This window comes from Gopherus evgoodei, chromosome 3 (assembly GCF_007399415.2).
Source record: "Gopherus evgoodei ecotype Sinaloan lineage chromosome 3, rGopEvg1_v1.p, whole genome shotgun sequence".
Lineage (NCBI taxonomy): Eukaryota > Metazoa > Chordata > Testudines > Testudinidae > Gopherus > Gopherus evgoodei.
Genome location: NC_044324.1, coordinates 118,014,109 through 118,031,304, shown reverse-complemented (window position 1 = coordinate 118,031,304; position 17,196 = coordinate 118,014,109).

Here is a 17,196-nt window from a genome sequence, read left to right as displayed (position 1 = left end):
TGTTGACTCATATTTAGCTTGTGGTGCACTATGACCCCTAGATCTCTTTCTGCCATACTCCTTCCTAGACAATCTCTTCCCATTCTGTATGTATGAAACTGATTGTTCCTTCCTAAGTGGAGCACTTTGCACTGATCTTTATTGAACTTCATCCTGTTTACCTCAGACCATTTCTCCAATTTGTCCAGATCATTTTGAATTTTGACCCTGTCCTCCAAAGCAGTTGCAATCCCTCCCAGTTTGGTATCTTCTGCAAACTTAATAAGCATACTTTCTATGCCAACATCTAAATCGTTGATGAAGATATTGAACAGAGCCGGTCCCAAAACAGACCCCTGCGGAACCCCACTTGTTATACCTTTCCAGAAGGATTGGGAGCCATTAATAACTACTCTCTGAGTACGGTTATCCAGCCAGTTACGCACCCACCTTATAGTAGCCCCATGCATGGAACATCCATTTTATAACCAACCCATATGGGAATCCTTTCTCATTCCCTTCCTGGAACAAAGTGATGGATCCAGTGTTGGGAAGCTAGTTGGAATCATCATGGATATTCTGTCCAACTCCTAAGAAACTTACTAGATGTGTCAAGGTCAAGAACTGGAGGGATTTTTCACTATTGGTGTAGTTTGAGGGGAGCATTGCCTCTCCGCCCCACCCCCTAAAAAACTGCAAGCCTCAGTCAGGTGTGGAATTTGCCTCCCTGAGCTCATGACATCATTGTCATGGCTTTCCCCAAATATAGAAGTGAAACTACACTTTTGATTTACATTCAAAGGCTGATATAAGGGGCTTTATTAGACCCAGAGATGAAGGTAGCACAAAAGGGCTATTCCAACAGACAAAATGTATCAAAGCTCCAACAGCTTTAAAAAAATAAATTTAGTGTGCATGACTCAATCAGAAGTGGAAAGAAAATGTTTTAATATGGAATAAATTTCTTGACATGAGATGGAAAGAAAGTGAAGTAAAGAAAACTATGCAACAATGGTCACAGAGTAATTGTTTTATTGCCAGACTGAATTTAATTTGTGCAGATGATGGTTAGATCTAAAGTGAAGCCAATGAATGGAACAGAAAATAGGTCTCTGAGTCTCGAAAGTCAGGAAACTGGTATTTTGCAGTTCACTGACTATTCATATTATGGGCAAGTAATTTGGCATATCTCTAAATTTAATCTTCATTTATTTTCTGGCATAGGTTTTCAGCTGAAATGTGCAATGGTACCATTGCAACCAGGAAATTAGAGTGATGTCCTGGCGCAGGTAGCTTTTATGAGTATGTCAGTCATGGTGTTATTTTTATAAATCAAGATAATAAGAAGGGGGAAAAAAACCAAAATGGGAAGCAATAGCAAATGTTCAAATCAAAATCACCTAGTCCACAAATGTTTATATTTCTCAACATCATATTTTCCCCAGGGGTGGCAATCACCTGTGAAATTAAGCTCTGTTATGATTTCCTTCGGAACTGGTCCATATATCAGATCAGAACTGTGCAAAGAAGCTATAAAAATCCAACTGTAACTAGGCCATACTTGGTACAGAAGTTCTAAGTCCAGTAGCTAAATTTATTTTTACATAATTGCAAACATTAAAGTCTGATACAAATTAAGAAATTATGAAAACAATATTAGAATGTAAGTTTCCTCAAGGATCTTCTATGGGCTGCATCACTGCATAATTCAGAAGCAAGCTTTGTTTGGACAGTATATTGTGATAAGCAAAGTACAAAAGACCTAATTTAGATAAGCAGCTAAAGTTTAGGATTGTGATTTTTAAAGCATTTTTAAATCCTCCCTTTATTTTAAGGGAGGATATGTGCCTAGGTCCCCTGCATGGCTATAAAAATTTCATCCTAGATGCTTAGCCAACCCTTACCAAACAATCTAAAACTCCAAAATTTGACTAAGTCTTGCACAATCAAGTTGAGGAATTTGAATTTGTTGTACTCTTTGTAGCTATGCAAGTGTAATGAGATTGTCAGGGCTGGTCAAACAAATTCAAAATTTTCAATTTCAAGCACAAAAGTATCACATTTTTATGAAAATTTTGTCCCACTTTTTCAACCAGATCTAGAGTTTATTCTGTTTCCTATGTACCATCAAATGTAAAGGTCTCCAGCCTGGCTATCTAGCAGCATCTTACATGAGGACCTTTTGCAACAGAGTTGAAGCTGAAAAGATTTACAGAATGAATCACACACTTTGCTCTCGTGGTGATGTTTTAGTTTTTGTGACTTCATTGTTTTTCTTAAACTGAAATAAAAGCCATCTATGCTAAATGTCTATATTTGTTCTTCATGTATGTATGGAAAACATAAGTATTCTGCTCAGCTACATTTTCTTTTCAGTCTTAAATGGATACATAATACCTCTTACAAACATATTCTACAGTGTTACTGATACTGAGGGTGTGCCTACATTTGGAGATAGCAATGTGATTCCCAACTCAAATAATACTCTCAGAGCTAGCAAGCAAAAAGAGAAGTGTAGCTGTAGTAGCCTAGGCAACAAAAGCTTGATGCCCCACGTATATACGCTTGGGGGCTGGGCAGGTTTGTAGTTGGTGCAGCATGCCACTGCTACTGCAGCCTGTGCTACTGTGGGAGCTTTTAGGGAGCTAGCCTGATGAGAGATAGAGCAAGTCTGTCTACTCGGGCTGGGTATCACACCCCCCATCTCCAACTGTAGACATAACCTTTCAGGCTCTCTGATTTCCACCTCAGACGTGTTTATGTGTGGTTGTTGAGTGAAGTGAGCCCTGTTACAAAGTCTGTAAAAACAAAACAAAACAAAAACGCTAACAACAAAATTTTGAAAAGAAAGGTGCTGTGGAAATGTAACATAACAGATAGATAAGACCTGCCTTCTGAGATTTCATGAGCACCATCCACTCTTCCTTTTACACTTCCATGTGATGTTCCTTCAGGTGATAATATGATCAGAAATGCCATCTTATCTTAGTTACCAAAATGCTGTCCTCTCCCAAGGGATGATGCTGAACAAAACCACTGGAATTCATACATTGTTTGGATTCTAAACAAGTCACTCAAATACAGATGTTTTCTCCTAATGAGAGGATTACTATGTGCCTATGAGTCAGCTAATATTATGACCAGATAGCCACTGTCATAAACAGATAGCTAAGGGTTAATGTCTCTTTCACCTGAAGCACCTGACCAGAGGACCAATCAGGAAACCGGATTTTTTCAACTCTGGGTGGAAGGAAGTTTGTGTCTGAGTCTTTGTTGTCTGTCTGCCTGCTTTCTCTGAGCTTTGGAGAAGTAGTTCTGCTTTCTAATCTTCTGTTTCTAAGTGTAAGGACAAAGAGATCAGATAGTAAGTTATATGGTTTATTTTCTTTGGTATTTGTATGAATATAAGTGCTGGAGTGCTTTGATTTGTATTCTTTTTGAATAAGGCTGTTTATTCAATATTCTTTTAAGCAATTGACCCTGTATTTCGTCACCTTAATACAGAGAGACCATTTGTATGTATTTTTTCTTTCTTTTTTTATATAAAGCTTTCTTTTAAGACCTGTTGGAGTTTTTCTTTACTTCAGGGAAATTGAGTCTATACTCACCAGGGAATTGGTGGGAGGAAGAAATCAGGGGGAGATCTGTGTGTGTGTTGAATTTGCTAGCCTGATTTTGCATTTCCTCTGGGTGAAGAGGAAAGTGCTTTTTGTTTCCAGGACTGGGAATGGAGAGGGGGAGTCACTCTGTTTGGATTCACAGAGCTTGTGTCTGTGTATCTCTCCAGGAGCACCTGGAGGGGGGAAGGGAAAAAGGATTATTTCCCTTTGTTGTGAGACTCAAGGGATTTGGGTCTTGGGGTCCCCAGGGAAGGTTTTTCAGGGAGACCAGAGTGCCCCAAAACACTCTAATTTTTTGGGTGGTGGCAGCAAGTACCAGGTCCAAGCTGGTAGCTAAGCTTGGAGGTTTTCATGCTAACCCCCATATTTTGGACGCTAAGGTCCAAATCTGGGACTAAGGTTATGACAGCCACACCTACAAGACTGGACCAAAGTTACACAATGTCTAAGTGAGTGTGCTCAGAACAGCTTTGGTTTGGTCAATAATGGAACCAACTTCAAAATTCAGATGCAAGTTTGGGATTGAATTCCAAATGGTTAATGACATGGTTCAGAGGCATATGGTTTTGGATCAGGGGCTCTCTAATATTATAATATAATTACATAAAAACCCTACATTAAAAGAACTTCAAGGTTGGAAAGTCAAACACTCAAAAACTAGGAAATGCCAGAATTAAGGTTGTCTGTGCAACCTTAATTCAGCTCCCTACAGTGTATGCATCATGATACAGTCTGTAATTGTACAATCACATATTATTATTCCACAGGATGAACAGTGCTTACTGAATAGGCCACTATTGAATATCTCTTTTCTTTTTGTCCTCATCATTCAGTATGTGCCCACATGCATTATTTACTGCACACCTTCGAAACCCTTCACTGAATACAGAATTATTAATTTCCCTGTGGAGATTTCTCCTTGTAGTATTTCAGTTATTTACAGAAGTTAAGGAATTTCTTTCCCCCTCTGCCTCCATTAGGAGAGTTGTTGTTTTATATATAGGGAATAGAGGCGCAGTGATTAAAATAAAAATTGTCAACTAATTTTGGGTGTCCAACATGAGAATCCTCAGGCCTGATTTTTCAGAGCACTTAGCATTTTATGACACTTCAGAAATTCAGAGCAGAACTCATTTAACCTCAGTTGGAATTGTGAGTGTTCAGCACTTCTTCAAATCAAGCCTAGGTGTCTCAAGTTGGGTATCTAGAAAATGAGGAACACACTATGGCTGCCACGGTGATGTAGGCTAACCACTAAATTCACTTTAAATAAAATAAAAGGCTACAAGATCAGTAAAGCACAGGGTATTCTATGTGTGCCTGCCTAATGGCTAAGTCTGGCATGTTGGAACGGTTGCATGAATAAATGCATTTGTATGCATAACCCCACCAATTCATTACCAAGGATTCCATTTTAATTATAAAGCTAAGAAATTGGCTATGAGATGATATAGTAGCAACATATTCCAGGAAAGTGAGGTTCTGGAATGCTGCTGGGATTCTCATGTTGGGAAGACAGAAAGTCAGATGCAGTTCAAAGATGACTCTAGGGTTCCAGCAAAGGAACTGATGATTAGACAGTATTTAATTCTACAGCTGGCTGCCTAAATAGCTCATCACCCATTCTAACTGGAGCAAAGGTGTAATTTCCAAAGCTCTTGTTCTAGATGATATGTAAAAAGATTAATTGGAAGGGAAAATATATTAATTCTAAAACAGGAAAACTGGAAATATACCTATGATTGACAAAGAAAGAGAGGCTGCTAATGACCCTTGATTTTCTTTCCTAATCTTGTTGAAGGACTGATCTAGAGTTAGTCTGTCTCAAAGTCACTGATGTCCATTGGTCCTTTTTATTCTTTTATTTTGTACTTGTTATGTGCTATTCTGACTGAAATACAATGGTCGGATTCTTTTTAAATTAACTCTTAGAAGTGAGTATTGTGCTCTTGACAGGTGTCATACATATAGCTACAGAGCTTGAAGTCCTCATTTTAGTCACAATGCAAGTACAGCATGAACAACTTCAAGGCAAGATTCCTCACCAGTATTCAACATGACCTAAAAGTTTAGGCTTTTTGAAGGAATAAGAGGGACGGTCAATCTCAATGTTCATTCTATCCCTGAAGTTTGTGCTGAGACTGCAAGTGAGTTAATTAGTGCTATCTGTGATATGGAGATCTATCTGTCATAATTTTGTGGTAACTGCACTTCTGTCCCCTTCTGTGGTCTGTTCAAGGAATTCCATCTTAGGTCTCAGGCCTCAAGCAGTCACCTTTCCTTGGGCAGGAACCCATGTCCCTCCTCCTCCAAACCAGGGTTTTAAGCTTGTAACCCTCCACAACTGTCTGATTATCCCAACAGGTATATAATTTAGCTCAGCACCTGCAGTTTCACTTTTCTGACAGGCATCCCTGCAGGTATTCAAAAATGGCTTATTAAGGAAACAAAGAAGAAAGTTACTTAGAAAAAGATAAAGGAATCTGCTCTTCAGCTTGCTTGGTTTGCAGAGCCTCAGGCTTCAGTCAGAAACTGCAGTTTGGAGAACCAAGCAATGTCTTCCAGCTCAGGTACCATCATGCTAGTGGGAGTCATCCCTTTAGTCAACTGGGTCATCTGGACTGTCTTAGTCTCTGGTTTCCTTGGGAGGGAAATAGGGGCATCAGCCACTGGGCTGTTGTTGTGGTGACCTCAGGAGAAGCACAATTTCTTCCTTATTTAATTGTTTTTTAAGGGTGAAACCCAGGGTGGTGTCATCCCGGAAGAGCTCCCGGTGATCTTCCCATCAGACCAGAGGATTACATGTTTCTCACCCCAACTGCTTTGATCTTGATCAAGTCAGATTTTGATCCATTTTGGGGACCCTACTTTTAGGGTACTGGTTCTTGGTCATGTCTACAAGTCTGTTTTTCCCAAGTAAACAAAAACGGGGGACTAATAGGAGATGATTACTCCATAATCCCTCCCTCCCTTCATGTGGGTTTCTTAACTATTAGGGCCTGGTACCTTCCTGATCATAATTTATGTCCTTTTATCCCTTGACTTAGAAAATTGTTCCATACCCATTCACATTTCTCATGTTTATACTTTCTCAAGGCACACAGGGCCTCATGACCAAAGTAAGAAATTGCAGACTTTCATCCTTTCTGAGATCCTGGAGAAGTGGGTAAAAGGTTATTTTGCTCAATCAAAGCTCCAAGCCAAGTGTCTTGAAAAACTACTTAGTAAAGCCATTAATACGAATGTATTAAAATATAACAAATTAAGGTTTATTCTTGATATCTATGTTGTTTTAGGCCTCTGTCTTATACTATTGAAACCAGAACTTTGTATCTCTTGAGTATTTGTCCTTCTACGTGGTTCACAACACAAATTGTGATGTTCAGCAGACAGAGAGAGTTATTTATTATGGATCACAAAAGTGTCAAAACACATCTATAAGATTTCAAATTCAAAGATTAATTATTTCCCCCTTTATACTCCAGCAGCATGTATCAGTACTAGGGAATGGATTGAAATGCCTACATTCCAGTGATCTTTCAGTAGTACCATAAGAAGAGATTTTAGTTTGGAGTTAGGACAGTGTTCCCATCTGATTGGTGAGTTTTTAAGCCATAGAGCAACAAAAATGATTAAAAGTCTAGAAAACATGACCTATAAGAGAAGATTGAAAAAATTGGGTTTGCTTATTCTGGAAAATGGAAGACCTGGGTGGGGGACATGACAACAGTTTTCAAGTACATAAAAGGTTGTTACAAGGAGGAGGGAGAAAAAATGTTCTTCTTGACCTCTGAGGATAGGACAAGAAACAATAGACTTAAATTGCAGCGAGGGTGATTTAGGTTGGACATTAGGAAAAACTTCTTAACTGTCAGAGTGGTTAAGCCCTGGAATAAATTGCCTAGGGAGTTTGTGGAATCTCCATCATTGGGGATTTTTAAGAGCAGATTGGACAAACACCTATCATGGATGATCTAGATAATACTTAGTGCTACCCTGAGTGCAGGAGACTAGACTAGATGACCTCTCGAGGTCCCTTCTAGTTCTATGATTCTATAATAGGAAATATATATACATAATGATGTCCTCTAATAAATTATATTAACTGTTTCTGAAGAAATCCATACCTTTGAAGTTGGGAAAAAAATGAAAATAAACTGAGTCTTTGTTACTTCTGTAGGCTGAGCTCTTTGAACACACCAGGGGCTCTTTCTCTTCCTCCATTCTTCTCCTCTACCACTAGCTCCCTGTGTGCCACCTTCCCATCCCTCTCTATTTCACTACAACCCTTTGCCACAGTCCCTCATGCCAGGGGCTCTGTGTTCCTTCTCCTTCCACTCTTCCCACAATGCTGTGGGCTGTGTGGATCACTCCCCATGCCCCAAAGATTCTGTGTGGTCCCCATTCCACTCATGCTAGGATCTTCCACGCCTGCCGTCTGCCCATGCCCAAGGCGCTGTGTGCAGCTTATCCCCCACCCCCTATTTCTTATTTATTTTCTTTCTGTCTTGGAGATAAAATACTCAGGGTGTCAACAATTTAAATTATATGGGCTGAGCTGAGCTGAGAAGTATTGTTATGATGGAAGGTGTTAATGGCTGCCATCAATCATTTCTTTGATCTATGGGCAATTACAGATGTGGTTGAAGCAGCTGCATTTCCTAATCAGATGTTAGCATCCCCCATTTCTCCCTTTTGGTTTTCCAATTTCTGCCCACTGATGCCTTGATCAGACCCATAACAGGCAAACAGATGGAAATGCTGTTAAACGTATGGCCTTGCTTTGCCCAGCCATTTGCTGATATCATCATCTATCATCACAACCTTACATTAAAATAGAGACTCAAAGTGCTTTATAACTTGCACATAAAAATCACTTCACTCACCACCGAAATACAGCCTCCTAGTGTAGATGAAAGTGATAATGGTTTAACAGTGCTCAGTGATACCATAAAAGAATTTAAGGCAGTGTCAATGATATAAGTAAGACACATTGATTTGACGAGGAAGGTCTATTAGATCATTTCAAAATTTTCCTACTATTCAATTTATCTGCTGAGCATAACAATGCAGAAATGGGGCAATATTGCAAATATTTCCTTCTGAATATTCATAAAATCATAGAAATGTAGGGCTCAAAAGGACCTCAAGAGGCCATCTAGTCCATCCCCCCATGTTGGGGAAGGATTAAGTATACTTGAATTATGCCTATCAGATGTCTGTCTAACCTGTTCTTACAAAAGTTCCAATGATGGGGAATTCCACAACCTCCCTAGGTACTATGTTCTGGTGCTTAACTTTCCACAGAGTTATGGTTACCTTCTTATAACTGACAGTTTTCAGAGTAGCAGCCGTGTTAGTCTGTATCCGCAAAAAGAACAGGAGTACTTGTGGCACCTTAGAGACTAACAAATTTATGTCAGCATAAGCTTTCGTGTGCTACAGCCCACTTCTTCAGATGCATAGAATGGAACATATATTGAGGAGATACATATATACACATACAGAGAGCATGAAAAGGTGGGAGTTGTCTTACCAACTCTGAGAGGCCAATTAAGTAAGAGAAAAAAACTTTTAAAGTGATAATCAAGATAGCACAGTACAGACAGTTTGATAAGAAGTGTGAGAATACTTACAAGGGGAGATAGATTCAATGTTTGTAATGACTCAGCCATTCCCAGTCACTATTTAAGCCTAAATTGATTGTATCTAGTTTGTATATCAATTCCAGCTCAGCAGTTTCTCATTGGAGTCTGTTTTTGAAGCTTTTCTGTTGCAAAATTGCCACCCCATGGGTCTGTCATTGAATGACCAGACAGGTTGAAGTGTTATCCTACTGGTTTTTGAGTGTTATGATTCCTGATGTCAGATTTGTGTCCTTTAATTCTTTTGCGTAGATACTGTCCGGTTTGGCCAATGTACATGGCAAAGGGGCATTGCTGGCATTCTTGTAACTGTTCTTTGAGATCCATTACACTGTAGGTGTGTGATTGTCCTGTGCCCCAGCAGTACCATAGGAGAGGCCCCACCCAGACCCCAACTTGTTGTGCTCTGAATTGAGGGTGTAGAGGGCAGAGCCCCTGCCCCTCTTTCAGTTGCTTTGCACTGGAAGCCAATGGTAGACTCTGTTGCATCAGGGAAGGAGGATGGGTTGTGTAATTGACATGTGCAATACATTCTGAAGAACAACAGTTATGAGAAGGTAATAAATTGTTTTTCTTCTTCAAGTGCTTGCGTATGTCCATTACGCGATAGGTGACCACCAGACCGGGTGATGGGGCTTGGAGTCTCATCACACAAGAGACTGGAGGACTGCTATTCTTACATTTGCATTCTCCCTTGATGCAGCAGTCAGTGCATAATGTCTGTTGGATGGATGAACTGAAGAGCATGTCACTGCCCTGCAGATGTCCACAACAGAGAGGTATGCCACAAATGCTGCTGAGAGGCTGACTGCACTCTGGTTGAGTGTGCTGTCAGCTTGTCAGGAGGCATTACACCTTTGGCAACATAACATGAAGCTATGTGGTTATGATCCATTTTGGAAGTCTCTGTATTGTAATTGGTTATCCTCTCAGATTCTCTGAATAGGAAACAAAAAATTGGGATGAAACCCAAAAGGGCTTTACTTTCCAGACTTGTAAGCCAATGCCTAGTGAATGTCTAGAGTGTACAGCCTTTGAGCTGTACAGCCTTGAGCGTACAGCCTTGTGAGCATGCATCTTCAGAAAGAAAATTGGCAGGTATATAAACTGATTCATGTGAAAATCAGATACCACCTTTGAGAGAAACTTAGGGTTTGGCTTAACCTGAACTGTGTCCTTGTAGAAATTGGTGTGTGGTGGATCAGAGACCAGTGCATTCAGTTCTCCCACTCTCCTAGTAAAGCCACTAAGAAAGCTACTTTCACCTTTTAACCTATTCTCAGGGGTCACAGCTGAGAATACCAAATTCAGGACAAACTGCTGAGAAATAGGGGAGACACACCCCAAAGCTGGTGGTTATTCTCCCATAAGATATTCTCCCATAAGTAAACTTCTGTTTCATTACACTTGGCTAACAAGAAGTCATAAAAGCAGTTTCCTTAGGCATATTGGTCCTTGTATCACCACCAAAAATACTAGACCTAGACATGAGTGGTTCTTTAAAATAAATCTCTTCAAATAAAAGGTTCTTCTCATCCCAAAGGACCAGCCACACACTCAGATCAATATATAATTTACATCTTACCCCAACATTACGCTGTTGACAATAGTATCTAAAATCTAAAGATTTATTCAGTAAGAAAGAAAGAAAGAAAGAAAGAAAGAAAGAAAGAAAGAAAGAAAGAAAGGTCAGAGTTAAAAATGGTTACAGGAATCAAATACATACAATAATTGTCAAGTTCTTGGTTCAGACTTGTAGCAGTGATGGAATAAACTGCTGGCTTGATAAGTCTCTGGTTGCTTCCAAATCATTGGAAGGTCCTAAATCCATTGGTTGGAATGCTCCCATTAGTATAAGTTTATAGTTCAGAGGCTTGAGCAGGATAGAGGCTGGAGCAGGATAGAGGCAAAATGGAGGTGTTTCCAGGGCCTTTTATATCTTCTGCCAGGTGGAGGAAATCCCATTGTTCTTACTGTAAAAAATTACAGTAACCAGATAGTGTTTGGAGTCACATGGGCAAGTCACAAGTCCATGCATAATTTTGCTCAGTCATTGCAGGAAATCATTACCTAACCAGCACATTTGCAGGACAGTCCATTCAGTGTAGATAGGCATCTCCCATGGTCTTGATGAGCTACTTATTTGAAAACTGCTATATTTCCCTGCATCCTTCTCGTCTCCAGACTAAATATGCCCAGTTCTTTCAACCTTTTCTCATAGGTCATGTTTTCTAAACCTCTTATCATTTTTGTTGATCTCCTCTGGACTCTTTCCTATTTGTCCACATCTTTCTTAAATTGTGATGCCCCAAACTGGACATAATAATCCAGCTGAGACCTCAGCAGTGCTGAATAGAGTGGGACAATTGTCTTCTATACTTTACATATGACACTCTGTTTAATACATCTCAGAATGACATTTGCCTTTTTTGCAACAGCATCAATTGTTTATTTATTCAGTTTGTGATCTTCTATAGTTCCCAGATCCTGTTCTGCAGCACTGCTGCCTAGCCAGTTATTTCCCATTTTGTAGTTATATATTTTATTTTTCTTTCCTAAATGTAGTACTTAGCACTTATCTTTATTGAACTTCATAATGTTGATTTCAGACCAATTCTACAATTTGTCAAGATCATTTTCAATTCTGTTCCAGGGCTCCAAAGTGCAGTTCCTCCCAGCTAGGTATCATCTGCAAATTTTATACTCTCCTTTCCATCGTCCAAGTCATTAATGAAAATATTGATTAATAGCAGACCCAGAACAGCCCCTTTAAGATCCCACTTGACACATCCTCCCATTTTGACAGTAAAATGTTTATAATTGCTTTCTGAGTATGATCTTTCAATCAGTTGTGCACTCACCTTTTAGTAATTTAATCTAATCCATATTTCCCTAATTTGCTCATGTGAATGTCATGGGGGACTGTGTCAAAAGTCTTAGTAAAATCAAAATATATCTGGTCTACTGCTTCCCCGTTATCCATTAGGCCAGTAAATCTGCCAGAGAAGGAAATTGGGTTGGTGTGGCATGATTTATTATTGACAAATCCATGTTGGTTATATTTATAGCACTATTATTCTCTAGGTTTCAACAAATTGATTATTTATAAATAGTTCCAGTATATTTCTGGGCACTGAAGTTAGGCTGACTGATCTATAATTCCCCAGGTCCTCCTTTTTCTCCTTAAATAAGTTTCACTTTGACTGTATTCATGCCCTTTATTGTATTTGTTCAAACTGCAAAATATTAAATGCATATCTATAGTAAACACATTTTCAAATTTGTAGTCATTAATCTTTGACTTGTAAACAATGATAAAGTGATCCTCATCCAACAAAGGAACAGAATCACCTGTGACCATGTGTCAATTTTACCATGTACCCAGTCAAAACAGCTCAGCTTTCAAATATCAAATACTCATAACAAGCTGCTCACAAACTACACGCCAATAATGTATTCACAGAAATTAGTTATTGGATCCTTTCAAACAATAAATATATTTGCAAGAAATCACAATCAGTTTGCAGACAATTCAAGACCAGAGAAAGAAGCGAAGTTTGTTGAATACATTATTTGTCATGAATTATTCAGCCAGTTCTAGTAGGGAGCTTAGGTGTTCCTCTTGACTGTTTCAGAACAATGAAATAGACAGTGTAGTTCAAAGAAAGGTTGCAAACCTGTAATCTTAAATGACTTCCACATTATTCTCAGAGGAGAATTAGTCTGATGACATTTGAATTAGTCCAGGAATAATGAGATTCTCTAACTCTTCTATGTACATAAGGGATAAGGAGATTGCATGTGAATGTCGATGCTTAGATACTCTCATAACAGGTGTTATAGAAAAGCCTAACATAGATAATGTATACAGCATCTAACACTCAGTATAAAAACACTTGACTAAATTAAAACAAGGAACTTAATGCAGACTTCTGCCCTACTTCCCCCCATCCCATCTTAACATCTTCCATATTCTTAATGGCCTCCAAATGTATGCATCCATTACTAATTGCTGGCACAAAGTTATGAGCATAATTAATTGCAGACACAAATGATAACATTTATCATTCTTATTAGTTACATAGCAGAATAAATGTGCATGGTACTTGACAGAAAGATACAGGAAATTGCCTTTGCACCCACAAATCAGGTAGTTAGATACTTCAATACTGTCATTTGCACTCAAGTTAGCTATACCTCCAGGTAATTGCAGGTGGAAAAATGCAGATGTCAAATTAAAAGCTAGCTTGAGACCCTTTTAAAAATTTAGTTTTCATTTCTAGGAGACTGTTTCAGTGCTGATTTGTGAACGTCTGAATGTTCAGCATTGTTGCTTATCTCTTGCCAATCCTTGAAATTTTTTCATTTTCTGGAGACAAAATTTACATACTAACTACACTTAAATCTCTCTTTTCCACTTTATCCTTGATTGCTTTTTAGAAGATGAAACTTACTGGCTAACTATTTGTTCTCTAATAGCTTTTCACATCCAACAGGTAAGCATTATTCCCAGACATATCTCTAGAAGCAACTGTAATTCTATGTGCCATTGCCATTTGCTGGAGTCTAGTATTCACAGTAATTGCTGCAGTTTGACTTGTATCAGATCATCTCTTGAAAGAAAAGAAAAGAGTCTTATTGCATCATTCCTGGAGAATGAAATGCAGCACTGCTGATAGATGTCCTTCATATATAACACATTGTGTATGTCATTTTTAGGTTGGTTGTTCTTTATTCTTCAGTGCTACAGGCTTTGGAGGAGGGGTGGGTTTAGCTTTTACTCCATTGGAAAATCATTTTTTCTGAAGTGCAAAAATAAAAGACATTCTATGTTTACTTAGACTAACTTAACTCTCAGGCCCTCACAACACTCAATATTACTCTACGTCAAAATATTCTACAATTATTTCATCTCAAAAAGTTAACTTTTACTTTGAGCCAGTTGGGATTCAGCACGTTTATTATTGATAATAAAGTATTAATGATTATTTCAAACAAGTATCCTTTAACATAACAAGAAGACTGCCAAAGAAAACACTGTCATTAAAAATGCTGTTCAAATTCAGCTATGGCAGAATGCTTGTCCTTTAAAGATGGACAAGCATGGTTTATCTTTTTCAAAAGATAAACAAGCAAGCTGCAAAATAAGAAAAAGATGAAAACATGCAGGCCCCACCCTGCTTTCACTGATGTCAAAAGCAAAACTCTCATTGCTTTAATTGCAAACAGGACTGGGCTCACGATGATAACATTGAGATTCTGGCAGCCAGAAGGTATAGCTCTGTCCTTTTCAAAATTCTGCCTGCCTCCCCTCCCTCCCTCCCTCATACATTTTCAGGCTACTCCTTTGGGAATGTCTGCATGGCATGAAAGCTTAGTGATTCCGAAATTAGAACTGTTATTCTGCTTATATATGTGCAATTCATTTCCCCCCTAGACACTTCAGACTGACTATATGAGGTACTGGGCCACTGGATCCATGAAAATTAATCTCATTATTCCATCTCTGGCTCACCCTCACCCCTATAATAACTTTCCATGCTGGCCTGTAGGAGGCCAGCGCAAAGACTTTGAGTGAAGGTGTGGAGAGGAGTCAGACCTACTGCACCGAGGCTTGAACATATTGTGCAGTATAGAGCTTTCTAATGCTGTCTAGCGAACAGTTACACATGAGCAGAGTAGTCAAAAATACATTCTTGGTGCAAAACTTTGAGAAAAACAAAAAAAAATGGTTTTGTTGAAAATTTTCATAGAATTTTGGGGGAATTTTGTTTTCAAAAACAAAAACATTTTTCTTTTGATGACAACCTGATTTTTTTAACCAAAATAGAACTTTTTGAGAAAATGTCCATGTTGTCAAAAAGCTGTTTTTTATTGAACCAGATAACAAAAAATTGATGGATTTTTTTGACCAGCTCTACATACAATGGATTAAAAAAAAATCTTTGAAGTTGAGGGAAATAAATACCTAATGGGCTTCTAGTTCTCAGAGAACTGATAACTGAAGCTGGATATTTGGAGACCTCTTGTTCTCTCTTAAGCCTGGACTTCTGTTATCATTTCTTCTCCTCTTTTTCTCCCATCGTCTTCTTGCCTTAGAAAGAGGAAAGGAGCAGAAGTTCCAGCTCCACTGAAGTCTCATTGGATTCCATATGGGCAGGATTTTACCTCATGTTTTCATGAGATGTGAAGAAACCATGGTAAAGGCTGGTCTTGCCCTTTAAATACCGAACGTGACTCAAAAGATTCTTTTGGCTCCTTGCTTCCTGTTAAGTAGCGGAATAGTGTAGTCTGTGAGAATGGTTTTCCTTCACAAAAATGGGAAGAAGTGTTGTCTAAATTTTGTGTAGCTTTATTTTCTATTATAAATATTTAATACATCTTTATGCCCTTAAAATTCTAGGTCCCAAACAGACTTATTGTTATTGGTGGTAGGCAAAGTGTCAAAGTAATGACCTATATTCTGCCAAATAGACAGTCAAACAAAAGTAATAGAAATGATAACTAAATACAAATATTGATGTTATTGGAATTGCTTAAATCTGATCCCATTACTCTAATGCATATGTGACCATAGCAGCAGCAGCTACTTCACAAGCTGTAGTGGCAATTACAAAAAACGCAAGCTAATGCAAGCAAAAAACGCAAAAATGCAAAGTTGTCAAGGATACTGGAATACAAGAGGTCCCACTGGCATGATTAATGTTGTGCATAATTATTATTTCAATTTGTATTTCATCTCACATGTTGGATATTCAGCACAAGTCAGGTTAACGTGTGCTCCAGGGACTGCCTGTTCAAATGCGGCTAACATATATTCTTAAGAAATGCTTTATTCTAGTGGAACTAAAATGTGAGAAAGATGACTTTCAGCAACCATTAATTTAAAATCACGTTAATAAAGAATGTGAAAATAACTTCAAAAACATTCAATTAAACAGCAGTGTCCTGCCAGGGTACTGTTCACAGGCAGGAAGCTGGCATATATATCGGAACAACATGTTCACAGCTAAATAAGATATTTGATTTTGGAGTAAATTCTTTGGAGTAAATTTATGTTTGTGAAAACATTGTGTACATTTGCAACATTATGGAAATGGAGCCAGATCCTGGTCCTGATATAGGCCCTTCAGGCCTCTCCAGCAAATAGACTAAAACAATCTTAACTGGCATTCCAGGGAGCCTAATGCTGGCATTACCAGCTCTAAGCCAACCTCTCTACAAGCAAGTGGACATTGCCAGGGCCCACGTGAACTCAGTCAGTCCGTAGCTACTGAAATAACATTTTAGGGCCCGTTGCAGCTGGGCACAAATTAGAGTAACTCTAAAGCTGCTCTAACTTTTAACAGGGGCCAGACTGATCCTTAACAGCCCCAGGACTCAGGTGAGCTTGCCAACCTGCCCTCTCATCCTTTTGAGTTCTGAACCAAGCATAGGTTGGCAAGACCTGATATTCTAGATCCTAATTTTTAATAATAAAGACATAGATATTGAAGAGTGGGGCAAGGTCTGCCCTAGTGATACTCCACTGAAGTCAAAGTTACAAGTGCTACATTAGGTCGATTGTCCGAGATAAGTTGGTGTGTACATGTTTACATTCTATTCCACTGTTTCTCAGACTTTTCAGATTGGCTATCCCTTATTTGAACTAAAATAAATATTCATGAGTCTCTTATATCTTTTATTTTTATAGTCAGTGTATCGATGATAATAGGCCTATATTATTTGTGCTTGTGTGTTTCAGAAGATTGACAAAGAATATTTGAAATTTGAAAGGTAGGGGAGTAGAAGAGCAAAAATGTCCTTGTTAGAACTGTAACAATTTTAAACGCCTCATTAATCCCCGACTCTCTTTTGTGGCCCCCTATCACTCCACCTGAGAAACAGATGTCATAAATGCTTTCACACATCAGTACTCAAGGAGCAAGTATAGTAAGTTGAGGATTGTAAAA